This window comes from Colossoma macropomum, unplaced genomic scaffold (assembly GCF_904425465.1).
Source record: "Colossoma macropomum unplaced genomic scaffold, Colossoma_macropomum, whole genome shotgun sequence".
NCBI lineage: Eukaryota > Metazoa > Chordata > Actinopteri > Characiformes > Serrasalmidae > Colossoma > Colossoma macropomum.
In genome coordinates, this window is record NW_023494801.1 from 14,470,615 (window position 1) to 14,490,673 (window position 20,059).

Consider the following 20,059-nt stretch of genomic DNA (forward strand, 5'->3'; position numbering starts at 1 on the left):
GAGGGTTAAACATCTTGGCTGAGAAAAATAGAGGCAAAGTGTGCTATATGCAGTAGTTCCGCATGTGGTTAACCACGTTAGTCAAATGTTGGATGCATGTTTATGGTTTCTTACCATAGAACATTAACTGAATATTTCACATAAGGAAGCCTTATTTTATATTAATGAATTATTGTTGTTTTCCACACTGATGGCATGCATGGACGTAAACAAGCACCTAAATCTTTGGACAGTGCTATATATGATATTGAAATGTCCTTAACGTCTCCTTAAAAAACCCTGCGGTCGGCACATCCCATTAAATTTACACATTCCGTTGGAGGATACAGTGAAGTTTCTGGAACATTCAGATAAGGATTCTAATTTTGCGAGCCAGTGCACTTTGTGTGGGCCACTAATGGCTAATGGAGTAAATAATTATAGAGCTAGCCTGCGATAAATCTGATTAGGTTTCTTCTCTGAGCTAAAAGAAGCAAAGAGAAGTCTCAGTCTGTTTTGGCATAATTATATGGACTCCAGCTTAATGTTAATCCATGGGCCATTTTGTGAAAATAGCGCTGTCTATCTTATGCAGTCTAACTATCTGTCTGGGAAAAAATATCATTATTGGAAATGCATATCAGTCCATTAAAATTTTGACTTAGATTAATGCTCATGAACTTTTCCCCTCAAAAGGCGTCATGTCGGATACACACACATTGGTACAGTTGCTGTCAGATTTGGGATATGTGCTTATTGCATTGTAATGATTTGCAGATGCGAGGATTAATAAGGTAGAAATGTACATTTATTTTCATTTCTTTCCCCAGGGAGGAAAATATATTCTGCACCAAATTCTGTGCGGAATCATGATTGAGTGTTGCTGGTCTAGTCTATTTGGTGTAATAGTATTCTCATATTTCAATTCTCCGAATAACAGAAGAGCTCAAGAGAGTTAATGGCACTCAGCATTCATTACGAGAGCTCACAATTAAGATATGCACACTCGTCCCAATTCCCATTAGCGCGGAAGTGCAGAATACAAGAACAATAACAACAGTTTTAAAAGGACTTCATTTTGCTTCTGCTGCTGAGTGTGGTCCACAATAAGCTCTTGCTGAATGATCTACACATGTCATTGTTTCAGCTTGCACAGTGTACAGTTCATGAAGCGTACAGCATAATTGAAGTTCACTTCCAGTGCCACTTAAAGTGTGGTGCTGTACTATGTGAAAAGCAATGTTCGATACAGATAGAGATACAGATAGATATAGATATAAGATAATCTTCTTGTATAAGGAAGGGGAAAGGAAATTAGTTTCCAACATTTAAGCTAAAAAAATTATTAAAAGATGTAAAAATGGGACTCCAAACAACTGTGCACGACGTAATAGACCACCAAACTGTCACTATCTGTTAAACAGTACTTAAAGCTTTCATCTTTGAGAGACCATTGAATGTGTTTGGTATTGCTTGGAATGTGAAAAGCAGAAAATGCAACCAACTTCTAAAACTGAACTTTGAAAGTGTGGAAAAATACCCCTGCAGGTGTTTTTTTGAAAAACCGAAAGCAAGTCTCCACACTGAACTGTTTTGAAAAATGTGCAGCTATAACTGCCCCCACTCTGCTGGGAAGGCTTTCCAGAAGATTTTGGAGTGTGTCTGTGGGTATGTGCCTATTCAGTCAAAAAGGCATATGTATTGTGAAGTCAGGCACTGATGTTGGACAAGCAAGACTTGACAAACTGGACATCTTCACGGACCTTGCTTTGTGCACAGGGGCACAGTCATGCTGGAAGAGAAAAGGGCCTTCCCCAAACTGTTGTGACAAAGTTGGAGGCATATAATGGTTTAAAATGTCTTTGTATGCTTTGTACCCTACGCCAATTAAGGGGTCCAAACCCTAAAAAATTAACCCCAGACAATTTTCCCACTTTCACCAAACATTACTGCTAGCACTATGCATTCCGGTAGGAAGCGTTCTCCTGGCATCAGCCAAACTCAGATTCATCCATGAGACTGTCAGATGGCGAAGTGTGATTCATCACCGGAGAGAACTTTCCCTGCTCCAGAGTCCAGTGCCAGTGTGCTTTACACCACTCCAGCTGTCGCTTGGCATTGCACCTAGTGATCTTTGGCCTGTGTCTAGTTGCTTGACCATGGGCACTCCTTTCATGATGCTCCCAGTGAACAGTCCTTGTGCTGATGTTGCTTCCAGAACAGCAGTAGCCACGTCTGTCACACTATACAGAATTGAGGAATGCCTCGGGGGCAAAGCCCAGTCAGACCCTTAATTGTGCTCACAGTGTTTATCTCTGATCTGAGAGCATTTCGGAAGGAAAGTAACTGTGATGGAAACTCAGGTGAAAGATCATCCTTGTAAATAACATCTAATGCTTAGACTCATTTAGCACATCGTCACTTGCCTGCCAGGGGACATCGGCAGCTGGTAAGTCACTGTAGGCAGGGTAAGGTAGCATGACTGAGGTGCGAATGCCAGCTGCCGCAGATGTAGCCTCATGAGTCCCTATTCTATCTCCTACATCCTTGCCCTCCTAGCTAACACTCACAGCATGCATATTAGAGATAAAAGACAAGATTTTTGGCATTAAATTCTTCTTTCCTGGGTTGGCTCTGCATTTTCTGGGGCAAAAGACACAATTTGATGTTTTTTTTTATTGTTTTTGTAACACAGTTTTTAGACCAGTGTCTAACGTCAGGGCTGCTCTTAGGATTTAAAAAAAATTGTATTGTTATTTATACCCTGGGTGCTCCTCCTCTACACCAGTGCACACTACACACTTCAGCACTCGACAACCCCACTCCCCAAGTTTACATTGTCTCTACTTTGTGGCTGAGCTGTTGTTGCGCCTAGATGCTTCCATTTTACAATAACTGTACTTACAGTTGACCAGGACAGATCAAGCTGGACAGAAATTTCACAAACTAACTTGTTACAAAGATAGCAATGTGAAAAATTTGTCATTTAAAAATGAGTTAGGAATGTATTGGTATTAAACACATTTGTGTGGTATAAAATCAGAGGACGACAGGAGGATGTAAATACAATGCAAGAAAAATGTAAGATGCCTGTAAGGGCCTTTAAAAGTAAAATTTCATAAATGATTCTTGCTTCAGAGGTACAGTTCTAGTAAATAATCTTTAATCGGTAAGGAGCTGTTGTGTAACCATTCATTAAAAGTGGTTCTTTTATGGCATCACCCCAAATAACCCTATTATGCACCTTTATTTTTAAAAGTGTATTCCTAGGCATCAAACAAATTATGGAATCAGCATGGCAGAAAACATGCCTTTGGGAGTATTTAGCTCCAAAAGTATAGTTAATAGCAATGGAAAACAACTTGCAGCTTATGGAGCGTGAAATGTTGGTTGTGAGAGTGGAATGGTAGCTAATGAGTAGCAGGCATTGCAGGCTTAGAGGAACACCTGAGGGATTAGCACAGTGTGAGAACGAGAGTGGGAGCGAGAGAAGGAGTGTGGGTAAGCTAATCCTACTCCTCCCTTCACTGGGGACCTACAGAGAGACATCAAAATGAGGATAGAGGTAGAATAGAGAAAAGTGGGTGAGAGAGAAGAAACAGGAAGACATTTAGAAAGATTCAACGAGAGAAAATACACAAGAGGCCTCAGCAGGAGTCCTGATGGCACTGCAGCCTGTTCTCTCCAGCGCAGGTATAATTGCGGCCCTTCTCAGCATGGACAGGAGAGTGTGCGGCAACCTCCAGATTCTCTGCATTTGCCTTCTGGTGCGCTGTTTTGTTTGCAGGGACTTGTGGGTGAAGAGGGCAGGATACAATTTGGAGACAGAGTGGGCTCAAAGAGCCAGTTCCGCTGGCAGTCCCTCCTGAGTTAGCCTGAGTGCCTGTTGTTTAAGTGACGTGAAAGGGTGACAGCAAGATCACTCTTCCCTCCCTCCATTGCTTCAGCTACAAGAAAGAGAGGCAGAACGAGAGATCTTTATGTACAGCGGCAGCACAAAAACCCATATTTCTAACAATGCTTTAAGCATGGCACTGCACCAAGTGCAGATAAGTAAACAGGTTTCTCTTTACATTAAAGAAGCAATATGAAATACTGACAGAAAGCATTTAAAATGGGTTTTGCAGTCCAGATTCAAAATATTGGAGAGAGTTGTCTGCTCCCACCCCCTCCTCCCCAGACTTGAAGCACACAGGGGTTGCCAGGTTGAGGACACTGAATCTACACGAATGAGCGCAACATTAAACTTTGCCAACAGCAAGCAGCAACGAGTCCTACACTGTTAGTTGATCAGCCAGTGTATGTGTTTGCAATGTTTTGATTGTTGGCAAATTAGAAACCAGCTCATGTGGATTTTTTTATACCTCTGTCAATGTTAGTTAGAGTCATGGCTGGCTATGTATGGTAGCCAAAGCTAAGCCTGTTATCCCAAAAACAAAAGTCCACTGCTTTGAAAATACTTGCTACCTTGAAAAAGCTGTAGTCAGCTTCTTATTCGCCAGCTTCTTGTTCAGATTTTCCTGTTCCACCTTAAATGGTGCAGCACCTTCATTCTGGTGCCTCAGCCTATTCGTCCGCTTTGGTCATGGAGCTTTTTAGGTCGAAATCCAGTTTGTTTACTTGCTTTCATGGCTGCAGCATGCTGTGTTTGCCTGCCAATGTGTTTCATATCTGGCGACCCGGGGTTGTGTGTCGAAACAGTACTGGGAAATGGGCAGTGGGTGGGATCACAGGCAAAAACACATACAGACTTGCTCTGGAATTAAATTTCAAAGGAGAACATACTGGCTGTAGCATTATTGTTGGAGAAGCCAGTATTTCAGCTTAGCATGTTTCCTTAATCTCTAAACATTTTGATAGTAGGTAAATGCTTCAAAAACTTAGAGCTGCTGCCTATGTGGATATGTCAGTTCACACAATGATTGACAGCAGTGTCTCCCAGGCAACGTAAACAATCCATCTCTAGTGGCAGTGGCGAGCGACACCGCCAAAAGGCGTGGTTCAGTCTCACAAGTCCACCACAGGAAAATACACCACTTCCCTCTTTTCAGCTGTTTTCAGGGAGCATCAGACACAGCAGTGCCGCTGGAGTTTTTAAATACTGTGTCCACTCACCGTCCACTCTATTAGACACACCTACCTTGTCAGTCCCCCTTGTAGATGTAAAGTCAGAGACGATAGCTCATCTGCTGCTGCACAGTTTGTGTTGGTCATCCTCTAGTCATTCATCAGTGGTCACAGGATGCTGCCCACAGGATGCTGTTGGCGGGATATTTTTGGTTAATGGACTACTCTCAGTCCAGCAGTGACACTGAGGTGTTCAAAAACTCCAGCAGCACTGCTGTCTGATCCACTCATACCAGCACAACACACACTAACACACCACCACCTAAATAGTACCTGCTCTGTGAGGGTCCATGAGAATCCTGACCACTGAAGAACAGGGTAAAAGGGGGCTAACAAAGTATGCAGAGAAACAGATGGACTACAGTCTGTAATTGTAGATCTACACAGTCCACCTATATAGTAAGTGGAGCTGATAAAATGGACAATGAGCGTAGAAACAAGGAGGTGGTCATAATGTTATGCCTGATCAGTGTATATATATATATATGTATATATATATATGACATTTTTAAACAACGTTTTGCTATGTAACTTCAAATTCAAGACAGACCTCATGTACAGGTTCTCTGTAATCAACCCTGTGCAGTGGTGCACACTTATTAATGAGCATCTGTTTGATGGTTTCAGGCAGGCATCCTCTAAGCTGCTTGATCTGTGACTGCCTGTCTCCAATTATAGCATGTTATATTTAGTGAGTTCAACTTTTGCATGTCAGGCAATTCCCAAAGTTAGAGCCTCCAAAATGATTACGGTGGTTTCTTTACTTAAATCTCTTTATCCTGCTAGCTAGAATTAATAGAAACATTTAGACCCACTATTCTTTGATAGCTACAATTAACAGAAACTGTTATAGCAACAGAAAATAACATTGTCATTATTCACTGCATGGCCAAAAGTATGTGAACACCCCTCCTAATTGGAGTTCAGGTGTTTTAGCCACATCCATTACTAGCAGGTGTATAACAACAGCACATAGCCATGCAATATCCATAGACAAACCCTGGCAGTGGAATGGGTCATACTGAAGAGCTAAGTGACTTTAAACTTGGCATTGTCATAGCATGTAACCTTTGCCACAAGTCTGGGGGGGGTGCATTCTGGGGGGGGGTGCTGTTGGGGCAGTGGTCCACTCCGTGTTAATGTCCATAGTTTTGGAATGGGACATCCAGCAAAGTCATGTAGGTGTGATAGTCAGTTGCAAACATACTTTTGGCCATATAGTGTATATTAAAATGTGCATAGTGTGTTTTGAATGAGAAATATAGTCTTAAATCACAGGAAGGGACTTGAGATCAGGGAGAGGCTGCATCAAACAGTAACCTTGAGCACTATTTCAAGTCTTGATCTGGCCCATTATAAAAGGACATGTTCTAACTGTTCTCTCCAGAGTTACATGAGTGACCGTTCAAAAGAGTGTTTTGGCACCATTTCATTACTGAGAGGGTACATCTCCTGTCTCACTGAGTTAAGCAATGCCCCGTGGTAGCTCAAGTATTTATCCATAAATTTCATGACTGATGGATATTGCTAGACGATCTGTTGTCACAAACACAACCAGAAATCTGCCTTAAGACCAAAACAAAATTTCTCTTATTGTAATGTATCCTGTTTCTTAGTTCTGTCCTTTCATTGTTTTCCCTTCTTGATTACTTTCCCTCATGTCTCTTGTCAATGTGCTTTCTGTTTTTGTTTAGTTTTTTGCTCTGCATATGTATCCGCACTTGTCCCCACCTCCTTTAATCACTGTCCCCACCTGTGTGAAGTTCAGCCCAGGTGTTTCTAGTCTTGTCATTCCTATAAGTAGCCGTCTCGGTTTAGTGTTCCTTTGTCAGGTCTCGTCTGAGTCTTCTTGTGAGTTAAGTACGCTGTTAGTTTGTTCCTTGTTTTCTTGTCCAATGTTTTCTTTGTCCGTAATAAATGTGCACTCACATCCTGCCTCCATATATTGTGATCTATAATGAGGGAAGGTAAACAAGAAGGGAGGAAAAGGACAAAGACAGAACTAAGACAGAATACATACATTTTTATGAATCATCTTGTATTTACTGACACAGATACTGCATGCATAGCTATGATGTTTACGATATAAGTCTCTGAAACTTTGCAAGTAAAGGTTCACTAAGTGATTTAACACTATCGAAAGGCAGGCCAAAGCTGCTGCATGCATCAGAGCACTGAGCTTGTGAATTCTGAAACAGTTGACTTATTTGTGTGTGTTAAGTTCACATTTAGTTTGTTTGACATATTACTCTATAGTGGTGTTGATAGTCCCGGTGGTTAAATGCTGCGTATTCTGACTCATGGTGATATTCGAGTATCTGTAACAGTTAATGAACAGGTATTTAGATCACCGCTAGGAAGGAAAATCAACAGGTCTGATATAAACCATCACAATACACAAACTTGTTCACTGGTGCTAGCAGGCTAAAACCACAAACAATAATTGCAGCGCACAGAAGTAAAATAGGCTTATGTTTTAAAAAATAACCAAAGAAAAACCTTTTGGTCGCTGTGCTTGAGTAACAGAGACTATCTCAAATGTAATGAGCTAAAGCACTAGAATCCCACATGGAAAAAATATGGACATGCATTGTTATATATTTAAAATACATTTCAAATTCATTGCAGTCCATGCTGAAATACATTCTAAACACTAAAATGTATTTCAGGATATACTGTCATATTTATCAAATATGTTTTTAAACATATTTATTTTAAAATTAATGGGGAAATATTACACGTAGAAATGTAGCATACAAAAATAAATATATAAAAATGTATGATATTAGCCAAAATACTTGTGTATGTTATTATTTGGAATACCTTTTAAAATAAATTTGTTTTCTGCTTTCTTGATTTTAAATATTAGCAAGTAGACCTTTAACATGGCAAAATCAAGTGTTGTAGGTATTGATACACTGTCAAAATGCAGTTATGACTTGATATCTTGTTTACTTGAAATACATTTTGTGTGAGTGTCTTACTGCATACATACACGGATAATGCATAACACAGAAGTCAGTACAATTCATCCAGTTCATGTATACAAATAAATGCATTTTAAAAATATATTTAACATAATATTTGGTAAAAACATTTGGAATATAATTTTTTTCTAAATGGGACTACTTAGAGCAGTGGTAGACGATGATGATTTGTTGTGGTCTATACAAAGTTTTTCTGTTCAGAAGATGATATGCCAACATGTTTATCATAGTGACTTTAAAGCTGCTCCACCTCAACCATAGCAATAAAACGACAAGTTAGCTTAGCGTTGCATTATCAACACTCCCCCAATATCAAGGCTCATAGTGTTTAACTGTACTTTACAAGTGTAGTGCACAATAAGCACATGGGAAATTTTACGTTTGTTAGAGTGAGATTTCAGCAGGCTGGGCTAGGCCCGTTTGGTGAGGTTGTCGCCACGAGGCTGGGTGGCATGGGGTTGAAGCGTTCCCACTCACCCACCTTTGTAGCCACACCTACAACCTCACCCCCAAACAGACCTAGCCCAGCCCGCTAAAATTAGGTTAGGGGTCTGCCGTTAGGTCGTTTGTGTTTTTTTTTTGTGTCCTAGTTGCACATTGATCCTATGTGCTCTTTATGCTCACTATTGTAGGTTCTAGATGCATGTTTTGTTAGTAGATATGAATGCCTTTACATAGAAATGTTTAACACAGAAACTTTTTATTCAAGTCCACAACATTTGATTTTTTAAAAGATGCAGACACTTTTAAATGATCCAGCCACTGAAACGCCATCTCAAATTTTACCCATGCTCAAATCTGACCTGTTTCAAATCAACACTGCATATATAAATTTTAAATAAAACCATTGTGTTTAAGTAAAATATAATATATTCAAATACAATATTTGCTCAACTTACTTGTTCTGTCATATTAAGTCAAATTAACTTGATGCAGAGTTTTGCCCTCAAATGCGAAAGACTGAAAGCTGGTAAGTTTGTTGTTACCTCTCCACTGAACTAGTCAGCCTACTCTAATGAGAACAGAATACAGTTCAATTACAGAGAATATAGAATATAGACCAGTTAAAAAGAGCATGTAACCGTTAACTAGTGGCCACAGCTGTTTAGTTACAACTGTTGAGATTGTTAGTAAGACACAACCACGGTCATTTTGCAGCACGAATTGTGCCAGTAGTGACTGACTAGCTAACCTGATCTCCCTCTTGTGTCTTTTATCAGTAATGCTGGAGGGATGGGGCATTTTATGAGCCTTCTGGTTAATCGGTAGGTCGTTTTGAGGAGAGACATAAAAATGCGTGAGAGTTGGCAGCCCTGTTCTGTTCTACAAATAGACTCATAATGGGAGCTTGCAGGGCCTCTCCTCAGGAGTACGACCTGGCAGTTAGCTAGCTAGCTATACATTATGGATATGATGGTAATGCTGCTGAGAGTTCAAATATTGGACACATATAGGACACAATGTGCCTGTGATTTACCCATTATAAACGTTCACAAACATTAGCTGTAAAATGTAATAAGGTCTCTGAAATGACCAGACAGCTTGTTCTCCATTTAACACTTTTTTACTCATCATTTAGAGACTGCTTGAGAAGCGCAGTGGTCTATTTTTCTGCCTGGGAGGCTCAAACGCATAGGGCTAAACCACAGTGATTAGCAGTGTCGCTCACCACTTCCACTGGAGCTGAGTTGTTTATGATGGCTGGGAGAACCCAGGGTCAATCATCTTGTACTCTGACAAGCCCAGACAGTTGTGAGCTGGCAGCAGCTTGGCATTTATTTACTATTCAATTGTATTCATGCATATTTTTTGAATATAGCACTGGCAAATGCTTATTCAGCAGCGTATCTTTACTATCAAAACAAAAATTGAAACATTTGAAACTATGTTGACAGGGGCTTTAAATGTAGCTTATTTTTGTTGTCACTTAATGTTGTAGTACTCTGATCTTTTGTTAGCGTCACAACTGTGGTTGTGTTATGCCTCTTAGGGCCATTGTAATTCAGTAAGTTGGAAATGCAAGCTTCTGAGGAGCAGCTTAAAGTCAGGAGAAAGTGGATTAACTGAGAGGCAGATTTTCAGAGCTCCTCAAATTTGCACAATAAAGCTATTTACACAGGCACAGCCCAAGTTTGAATTTGGTCTGCCAAGTGTTCAAGAATCACCAGTTCATTTGACAACTGTCTTTTCAGAAGCGTTCCAGGCAGCATGAACACCTCCCAATCGAGTGTGCTTATGATCCATAATAATGACATTTCTAATTCCTTCTTATCTCGTTCATTTGTCTCTTCTAATGGCATTTATCAGGGGCTGGTCAATAGAACATTTCCCTCCCATCCCTTCAGCTCTGCTTACATTACCTTCTATTCATTACTTTGAAGGCATTTCACTTCCCCTCCATCTTAGTGGATCTCTGTGGAGATTTGTGTTGGTGAGAAGCAGTTTCACCACCTTTATGACTGAGCTGCCTTATTGGGCCTCAATCTAACTCTCTAATACAAAACCATATTATGGTAATGCAGTGTCCCCAACAGACACCTGGACTACATTTAGAGAGTGCACCTTTTCCTGCTCACACTGGTGCAAAAACTTTTCTTGCGGTACATTTAAGCTTGATGGACCATTTTGTATTTTGTGTTTTTCTACCACAGTGACTTACAGAAAGAGGCTCAATTCTGGTAGACCATTCAGCATTGGTGAAATAGTTCAATGTAAAAGTCATCAGTGCAGTTTCTTTCATTTCAGTCCACTGGTTTACTGGAGCATGGAGGAGTAAAAATGCATCAATGCATTGTGATGTTTATTTTCCATTACTGTGTGAATTCTTTTGACCAATAGCCAACTGTCATTAGTCAGCAAGTAAGTGTTAACCTGCAAGCCTAAAATTATGGACACGGCCCATTAAAATCAGTTAAAAAATGGATAGGTGCAGTTCTGAAATCTGATTCGAAGCCACTATAAAATGCTTGATATATGCACACTTATGAACACACGTATCAATTGAATTAAACAACTGAATATAGACAACTTTAAACCATATAAAAACATACCCTACATAAGAACCTAGTTTTGTGCAAACTGAGCTGGGCTGACAACTATAATCATCATTATTATTATCGTTATGATCATTATTAAAGGACCAAACCCTAAAAAGTTGACCAATGTAGTCATGTCAAATTCCATGCACTACACAAAGTCAGCACAGATCATACATGCACAGATAAAAAGACAAGGTTTAAGTTTACTTGATAGTTTGGTAGTGTTACAAACAGCACGGTCATAACAGGCTAGGGTCAGTACCAGGGAGCAGGATAACCAAAACAAGAGGGACATCCAGAGATAAACCAAGAACCAGTCCAAGACCGAAAACCAAGAAAGCACAAAATACACAGCAATCCAACCAAAAAGGGCAAACATGAATACATACACAGAAAAGGCTTTCAGACACTCAGTATGCAACAGAAAGAGCTGGCAATATTTCACAATGAACTAAATTAAAGCCTGGCCTTAAATACTACCTAACTAATGAAATGAAATGACAAACAGGTGCGACAACTTCCGGTGAGGAGGAGCGCTGGAATGAAAGTTCACTGGCAGATGGCGATAGGTGGGGAGTCATGTGATCTCTCTCTGACTCATGGGAGTTGGAGTCCTCTAGACAGTCCATGGACTCAAGTGATCCTGCAGGTGAAAGGGAACCGGCAGAGGAGGTGTCCTTGGCAGGTGGCGTGACACACTTACAAAAGATCATTCTTTAAGAGTTCTTTGGTAAAGGCAATGGTTCTATTTAGAACCATGAGTTCCATATAGAACCATTTCATGCTTAACGGTTCTTTTCTTGGTAAAATGATTCTTCAGATTGATGGAGAATGTGTTGTATATGGTTTTATATAGAAACATTTTGAAAATGATTCTATATATCACCAAAAAGTGTTCTTCTATTGTTATAAGCTTGACATCATAACAATAGCAGAACCCTTTATGGTTGCTCCAGAGCGTCCTGTTTTATTGCCAATGTTTTTCAATGGATATTATACACCGACCAGCCATGTATCTACATTCACTTCACTTACCATATAGGTTCACTTTGTAGATGTACATTCACAGACTAGTCCATCTGTCGGTCTGCCTACCATTTGTTAACACCCTTTTTCCTTCTTCTTCAATGGTCAGGCCACCCTCAAGACCACCACGGTATTATTTGGATGGTGGATCATTCTCACTGCGGTGACATTGACATGGTGGTGGTGGTGGTGGTGGTGGTGGTGGTGGTGGTGTGTGTGTGTGTGTGTGTGTGTGTGTGTGTGTGTATGTGTGTTTTCTTGGACAATGAACTATTCTAAGAGTATGTAAGGTTTGATGGCAAACTTGACCTGCATTTAAGAACATAAATCATTAGCTTTTATTCTAAAATTAGAATAGTAGGTACAAGCCTACTGTGAGTAGATGTCTAAACTTTTGACTAGTAAAGTACATAATTTAAAATCATCAAATCAATCTAAACTCTACCTCTATTACCCTACTGTATTTCTCTCATTAATAACTGCAGTAGAAAGACACTAACTTAAAAGTAAACTACATTATCAGTTAAAATTCTATTTAATGATTAAATTGCAATATGTTGTTATGAAGCAGTGCTAAATCACTGTCAACTACTTTGACTTACATGGTGCTAACATTCACTTAAACATAAACACACATTATCTAAGCCACTTATCCTCCTGGATCACAGGGGGGTGCTGGAGCCTATCCCAGCGGGCATTGGGCAGAAGGCATTAAACACTCTGGACAGGTCGCCAGTCCATCACAGGGCAGACACACAGACATATGCACTCACACTCACACCTAGGGGCAATTTAGCATCTCCAGTTCACCTTATTGCATGTCTTTGGACTGTGGGAGGAAACCGGACCACCCGGATGAAACCCATGCAGACACGGGGAGAACATGCAAACTCCACATTAAAAGGACTAAAAGGAACTAAAAGGAATCAAACCCAGACGTTCTATTTCAGTGTGACTGGAGGTGTAAAATACACATGCAATTAATACTTCTTTGTGCACAAATAGAGTGACAACACACATCAGCTTAACCAGGAAACACGAAAACACTAATTTAAAAAAGCCAAAGAGCATGGGACTGTCGAATATCAGTTTGATTCAAATCTGCCACAGTAGAGCATGTCTTATTCTAATATTCAGCTCCACTGTGATCCGTCAGCCCAGAGGGTAAAGCAATCTCTCCCATTAAGCAGTCTGGAAATGCTTCATCATGATGCTGATTGTATGGGTTAAGGCAAGGCATGGCGTGGATGAAAAAAAAATCAATGATAAAGGCTCAGAATAAATCACAATCAATATTAATAAGTCTCCCCTGCTCCAAAGGGCATTGTAGGAGCACTGACATCATTCTGTCTGAATCAAAAGTGCACTGAGTAGCTGATTGAGAGAGAAACGTGTATACTGTGTATACTGTAATATTCATTAAGTCTTAGGTTTTCCAAACACGTCCATAAAGAAATGTTAACACAGGACGTCTGTGACGTTTATGGCTGATTTAAATGTGATGAGGGATCTGAGTATTAATTACACAGAGTGAGTAATTAGTGTGTCTAATCAATTTTCATCACACTCAATACATTCCACTTGTAATAGCTTTCACTGCTCACAAACAGAAAACATGTCCTAAGATTTAATGGAATTTGTCTGATCCTAAGCGTTTACCTAGCTAGCTGTCTTTAGTGAATGCAATGCATAGGCATAGATTTAAGCAGGGCGCAGGGGGGCGTGTCCCTTTCAATGTTTGGAGGAGGATGAATTACCCTCTAATGTGATTAATTTGGTTGATAAATCTGACCCAAAAATATATTTTTTAAATCATATCATTTTAATAAGCTATGGTTTAAATATTGAGAATCTTTGGTTTAATTTTTTTTCTGCCACATCCCTGCACACAGACTCATGGGAAATGCAGTCCATATACAGTCAGTATCTTTCATGTTCCTCTACTGTAGCAGACTGAGCTAGTTCCACTTTTTAACGTTCAAGACGTGTAAAAGTGAGGTGAACTAATCAGGTTGCGTGTGATATTGTAACACTCCGTGTGACTCAGTGGTGGAAAGTCGCAGCACAGAATTACATTGTTTTCAACTTCCTTGCGTTCGAGCTACGGAACGGGAAAATATGGATGACTAATATTGTTAACTGCAATCTGGCCAACTAATGTTAGTGATATGAGTGATATCCTTAATGTTTATGATGTATTTAACTTTTCAAAACAGCAAACTTTGTGGTCAGTGTTATAGATTTAACTAGTTACTCTGCTTGTATGTTTACTGAACTAAAGCCCAGAGAGAGAGAGAGAGAGAGAGAGAGAGAGAGAGAGAGAGAGAGAGAGAGAGAAAGACCAGTGGAGACACAGAGGAAAAACCCTAAAAAGACTCAAAGTCCCTGTCAAGAAATAGAGTGATCAGAGCTGAAAAGCTGATTTTTTTTGTTCTTTTTGTGGGTTTGTAAAAACAAAAGGAAACGTCTCTCCACCCTGCTACCACTGTCCTCATTCCAAAATGACTTACCAGCGTCACAATCTCTTTCACTGTCCAAGAACAACAGACATCTGGAGGAAACTGACATCAGTCTGAACTAATGTTAATGTGAAAAATGTAATAAAACTTTTTAACGAGACTTTTTCCAAAAATATTTTAGAATTGGATTGGTTCATTATGTGCATTGTCGGTACCAAGATCTGGAAGACGCACTTCAAAATGGTCATTGAACAAAGTGTAATACCTGCAGAAACTGGTATTAAACAAATATTGTGTGAATTGTGTGAATAGGCACACTAGGAAAAAAAAGTTTCCCTGGACTCTGCTGGACTTTTAATTAATGTCACATTACTCTGAACGTAATTCATTAAATTGTATAATATTGTGAATTGTAGAAATGTTTATATATTTGTTTTCTGTATTTTGTATTTTTGTACTTTTTAAAGATGTCTTTGTATTAAATTATTTTTTGTGATAAAAAGCAAATTCAGAGTTACAAACTTCACCTGAACACCCTTAAAAGACACTGCCCACTCGGCTGTATCTCTCCCTGGACTAAAAAAAGACTAATGTTGTAGCCTAGCGTTAGCAATAGCCTAGCTAGCTAGTTTAGTATGTCTAGCCAGGCTGTTAATAAACAAACACTAAGCTAGAACACAGCTGAATTTAAATCAGTGACAAATTTGACAGCTCACTGGTTTGCATAATAACTCTGCTGAATTCGATGTTGGTCTAAACTGGTTTATGCTGGTCTATGTTGGCCTAAGCTGGTTTATACTGGTTTATGTTCGTCTAAGCTGGTTTATGCTGGCTTATGTTGGTCTAAGCTGGTTTTAACTGGTATATGTTGGTCTAACCTGATTTACACGGGTTTATGTTGGTCTAAGCTGGTTTATACTGGTTTATGTTGGTCTAACCTGGTTTACACTGGTTTATGTTGGTCTATGCTGGTTTATACTGATTTATGTTGGTCTAAGCTGGTTTACACTGATTTATGTTGGTCTAAGATGGTTTACACTGGTTTATGCTGGTCTAAGCTGGTTTACACTGATTTATGTTAGTCTAAGCTGGTTTACACTGGTTTATGTTGGTCTAAGCTGGCTTATGCTGGCTTATGTTGACCTAGTGCTGGTTTAGCAGATCACCCAACATGGTCTGTGGGAAAAGACTTCAAGACGAGTAAACATTAAATACTGGTGTGACAGTCTCTCACTGGTGGGCACCTCACGACTGTGTGTGTAAGTGAAAATGAGGATGAAACCAGGACTGGAGCTGCACATCATGGATCAGAGTGCAGAACACTCACACTGTCAAAATGGAGAGAAACAAATGATAAATTCTGCCTGTCCATTTCAATCCTAGTCCTATTACAGGTTTTAATGTACATCTCAAGCAGTTCAATATTTATCAGTTTGATTTGGGCCACAGAGTATACGCCTCTTCGAGTGCTTCCATATAAAAAGATGCTAAATCTTATTTCCCACATATGTCAGAATACTGACCCCTGTATAATGGAATATTTACCTTCATGTCAACTTGCACAGGATTTATATAACCCAGAGTAAATTCTACAGTTCATTTTAGGCTACAGACGTGATGGATTTGGACAGAACTAAATTCATAGAGACACTGAAAGTAATTATGCTAATATACATCCCAATGTTAAAGTAATCCTGTCCAAATAGTACTATAGACCAAACAACTGAGCTTGATACAGCTTTAAAAATAACTGTTTTAAATAAATGATTTGCTCATTGCCAATGCCAAATGAAATCAGACACTGTATGTGAGATGTAATGAGGTGTAGATGGTAGCACGATCATTTTCTGGAGTGTTACTAATTTACATCATGCAGTTTGAAACTGAACTGCTTAAATCCTCAAAGAACCCTCAGATCTGAAGCTGACACTCCAAAGACCTTATTTTGCCTTGAATCATGGACCTCACTATTGTAAAACTGAATAGCAGAAATTCATTTCTCCACACCATGAAGCGTGCACTAAGACAGAATTAATCAACATATATATACCTTTATTCATATCCCGTAGCACACTTTGGATAAGCACCGTAACCTTGTATTGGCTTGTATCAATCAATGTTTTATTAGCTATCCACGAGCTATCCTTTTTTCACACCCACTGAAAAGGCCTAATCATATCACTATGCTATGAATTGTTACAGAAAATGGAAATTCAACCTTTCATATTCACATTATTGTAGCCAGATCAGCTTTTGAATATGCCTTTTTATCCCGAGGGCTTCTATCTGAATATGTTGAATGCAAAGATATCTATTCAGTACAGCCTCTCATTATTTCCACAAGAGCTATATAAAAGAGGGGAGATGCATATAAATTAACACTGGCAAGGACTATATCTTAGTCTGTGTTGTTAAGAATAGCAATATCCATCAAAATGAAAAGTCATCCTATTTTATTTTTGGACTTTTCAAAAGTCTCAGTTATGATTATGAAGTCCTTGCTCGGGCTGTTCTAATGGATTTCTTCTGAACTTATTACTTTTATTCTGGAAATATATTGTGCCAGGAAGGTTCTGAGATTCTGCTCACATACGCTCCCTCACAGATTTCATTATAGTTATCTATTACAGTATCTAGAATAGTGGTTTTAATAACTGCATTCATTTTGAGGAATATCTGATACTGGAGGAAAAGCTCTGACTGATTTATAATGCATACTGTACTGTTTAAATGTAATTACAGAATGACATAATTACACAGTTACATTACATTTGCTACAATTACATTTACATTTGATGTAAATGTTCCGTATCAACATGTTTGAGTCTGCTCTTATGACTTATTTGTTGGTTTGTTTTACTTATTTTTATGTCAGTAATTGACAAGAACATGTCACACATCCTGATTCGCCCTCAGTTCCTAATGACTCTCTGGACTCCACTTCCCATAATTCCCCTGACCAACACATCACAGACATGCTCCCCATCACTCAGTCACGGACAGCTTCTCAGAAGCACCTCACCTGAATTCTGATTCCATTCACCTGTGTTTGATTTTCTAAGTTTGTGTAAATACCCCTTTGTTTGTTATACTTGTTGTAAGCATCATCATTTCCGTGTGCGTACTGAGTGTTTTCTTGTTTTGACCTGTTCTGTGATTATCGGTTTTCTCTTTTTGTCTTACCCTGTTTAGTCTGCCTGATTCTCTGTATTTTAGCCTGTATCACGACTATGTTTTTGCCTCGTTCATGTATCTTCTTATTCTACTCATGCTTTTGACCTGGCCTGACTTTGGTTATTTGACTTCAAACTGTCCTTTCAACATCAAAGCCCTTTCTCTATTTTATGTCCACAGGCGTCTGGTTTGTCACAGGTGTGTTACAACACAGCATAAATGTAAGGCCAGCTTTACATGGTGAAACCTTCCATGCAGCTAGTCACAAGTTGTGAGTTGCATGCAACATCATTTCCATACAACATGTTACAGTAAGACAGTTACAAAAAGTAGTTCAAAAACAAAGTTGCATCCAATACAATCGATCACTCCACTGCCAAATTAGCAGCCATATTGTTTTATCCATCATATGTCCTCACTATTTGAATTCATATGCAATGCGTTATTTATATTTGCATATTCACAGCATTTTTTTGGTCTTTGTATAACTTTTCAAGTCATTGCTGTCTTTTCTTTTTCCTTCTACCTGTCTATCATTCTTTACTATTTTGTAATATTAGCACAGAAGAAAGTGAAGACAACACTCATACAGGTAAATGCTCTTTTATTGAATTACAGGCATTTGCACAAAGGGAGAAAAAACGCAGCCCAGTGCTACGAATCACAGGGAGGTGGTAACACAGGAGGACACACATGGAGGGTAGACATACACACACTACAAAACCCACTCCCCTCTGACACAATTCACTACAAATAAACCAACTCCACTAACAGCAACACAACATCAACAACAACAAATGTCTCTTTTTTATACCAGGAGTGTGGTGCATTCCAAGAGCCACTTTGCATGGCCACAACCCCTAAGCTCCCCACGACTGCATGGTCCATGGTGGACACCACAATATTGTAGTGACCTACTACTGGCTGGAGAGACTCTGGAGGTGTGGCTGTGGAAATGGCTACATGCAAAGGCTCATGGTATACATGCTCCCTCCAACAAAGTGACTATTTGTGTTTATGTTGTTGTCTGTTAGTTTAGGTGTTATTTGTGATATTCTGTGTCAGGACGTAAGGTTATTATGTGGGTGTTTTGTGTAGGTCACTGTTTGGGAGAAATGTATAGCTGGATGGCCTCCCTTGTGAATTTGGAACACTTTATGTGCCTTACTGCTAATGTGTTGAATAACTCATAGCGTACCATGGTCATCCCTGGCCACCACATGGCTCAAATAATGGACAAAATGAAAAATGACTCACCTTGCACAAAGTCCATCTGCTATATTTTCTTTTCAACCATCTAATAAGCTATCTAAACTAAGTGAATGAAAGGTTTACTGTCCTTTTTGAAGAATGCCTTTTCTCGTCAAAACCAGATGGTAAAATCTACTTTTATTAAATTCCAATCAAAATAAAATATCTGTACTTTCAACAGAATTTCTCCACTTGTTTCAATGAGCTATGAATAAGAAACAATGCATATAAAACTACAACATGCTGTTGTTATTGCTGACTTCTAAGGGTTAAAAGTCGCTGGCTTTCCACTCCAGTTACCTCTAAAGTGGCCACTTACCCTATGACCAGTCACAGTGTGGCTTACCCGGAGGAAACCCACCACCAGTCTGCCAATGAGTCCATCTCCTCCATTACACATAATTTAAAAAATGCCTAAGGCCAGACCATAGCAGACATGATATTTACCCTCAGTTGTTAGCAGCTCATTTACCCTCATTCATCTATTCTGGGTGAAGAACGCAGGGCTAATTCCCAGAAACAGTACTTTACACTGCAAGAGTAGGTGTTAAATGCATGCTGTAGCAAAGAGGTGATTCATTCATAATTCTTGCCTAGGTCTAGTTACAGAAGGTGTTTAAATGCTCAGTTATTTTTGTTTTGTCCCAGTTTAGTCATAGGCTGTTCTTAATTTAGCAGGTGTCACCCCATCACATTATCAGTCTGGTAGATGAATGCCAGCACCAAATATATAATTTGATATAAAGGGAAAATTCTAATGCACATTTTCTGCTAGGAATGCAGCAGTGTTGAGAACATCAACACCTCAGAAGGAGAACATTAGATGCCCTGATTCAACAGCTTTGACTTAAAGATGCATTTCCTTACTTCTACATGTTTCTGCAGAGTCCCCACTAAAGGGCTCATATCATGTAAAACAATGTTCCTCACTTTAATGAAACAAAAGAGTTTGATGCGGTATTCTATTAAATTTCGAAGACACACCCTTCACTCCTCCATTCATACAGTCCATACATGG

General features: G+C 39.3%; 1 long non-coding RNA gene across 1 annotated transcript; it reads right to left on the reverse strand.

Moving 5' to 3' along the window:
- Positions 1–3,120: 3,120 nt before the first annotated feature.
- LOC118821840 lies at positions 3,121–4,636 on the reverse strand. Its single transcript, XR_005008362.1, has 2 exons — positions 4,447–4,636; positions 3,121–3,926 (listed from the first exon to the last, which is right to left on the reverse strand). It is a non-coding gene; the product is annotated as an uncharacterized LOC118821840 (long non-coding RNA).
- Between the last annotated feature and the right edge of the window lie 15,423 nt (positions 4,637–20,059).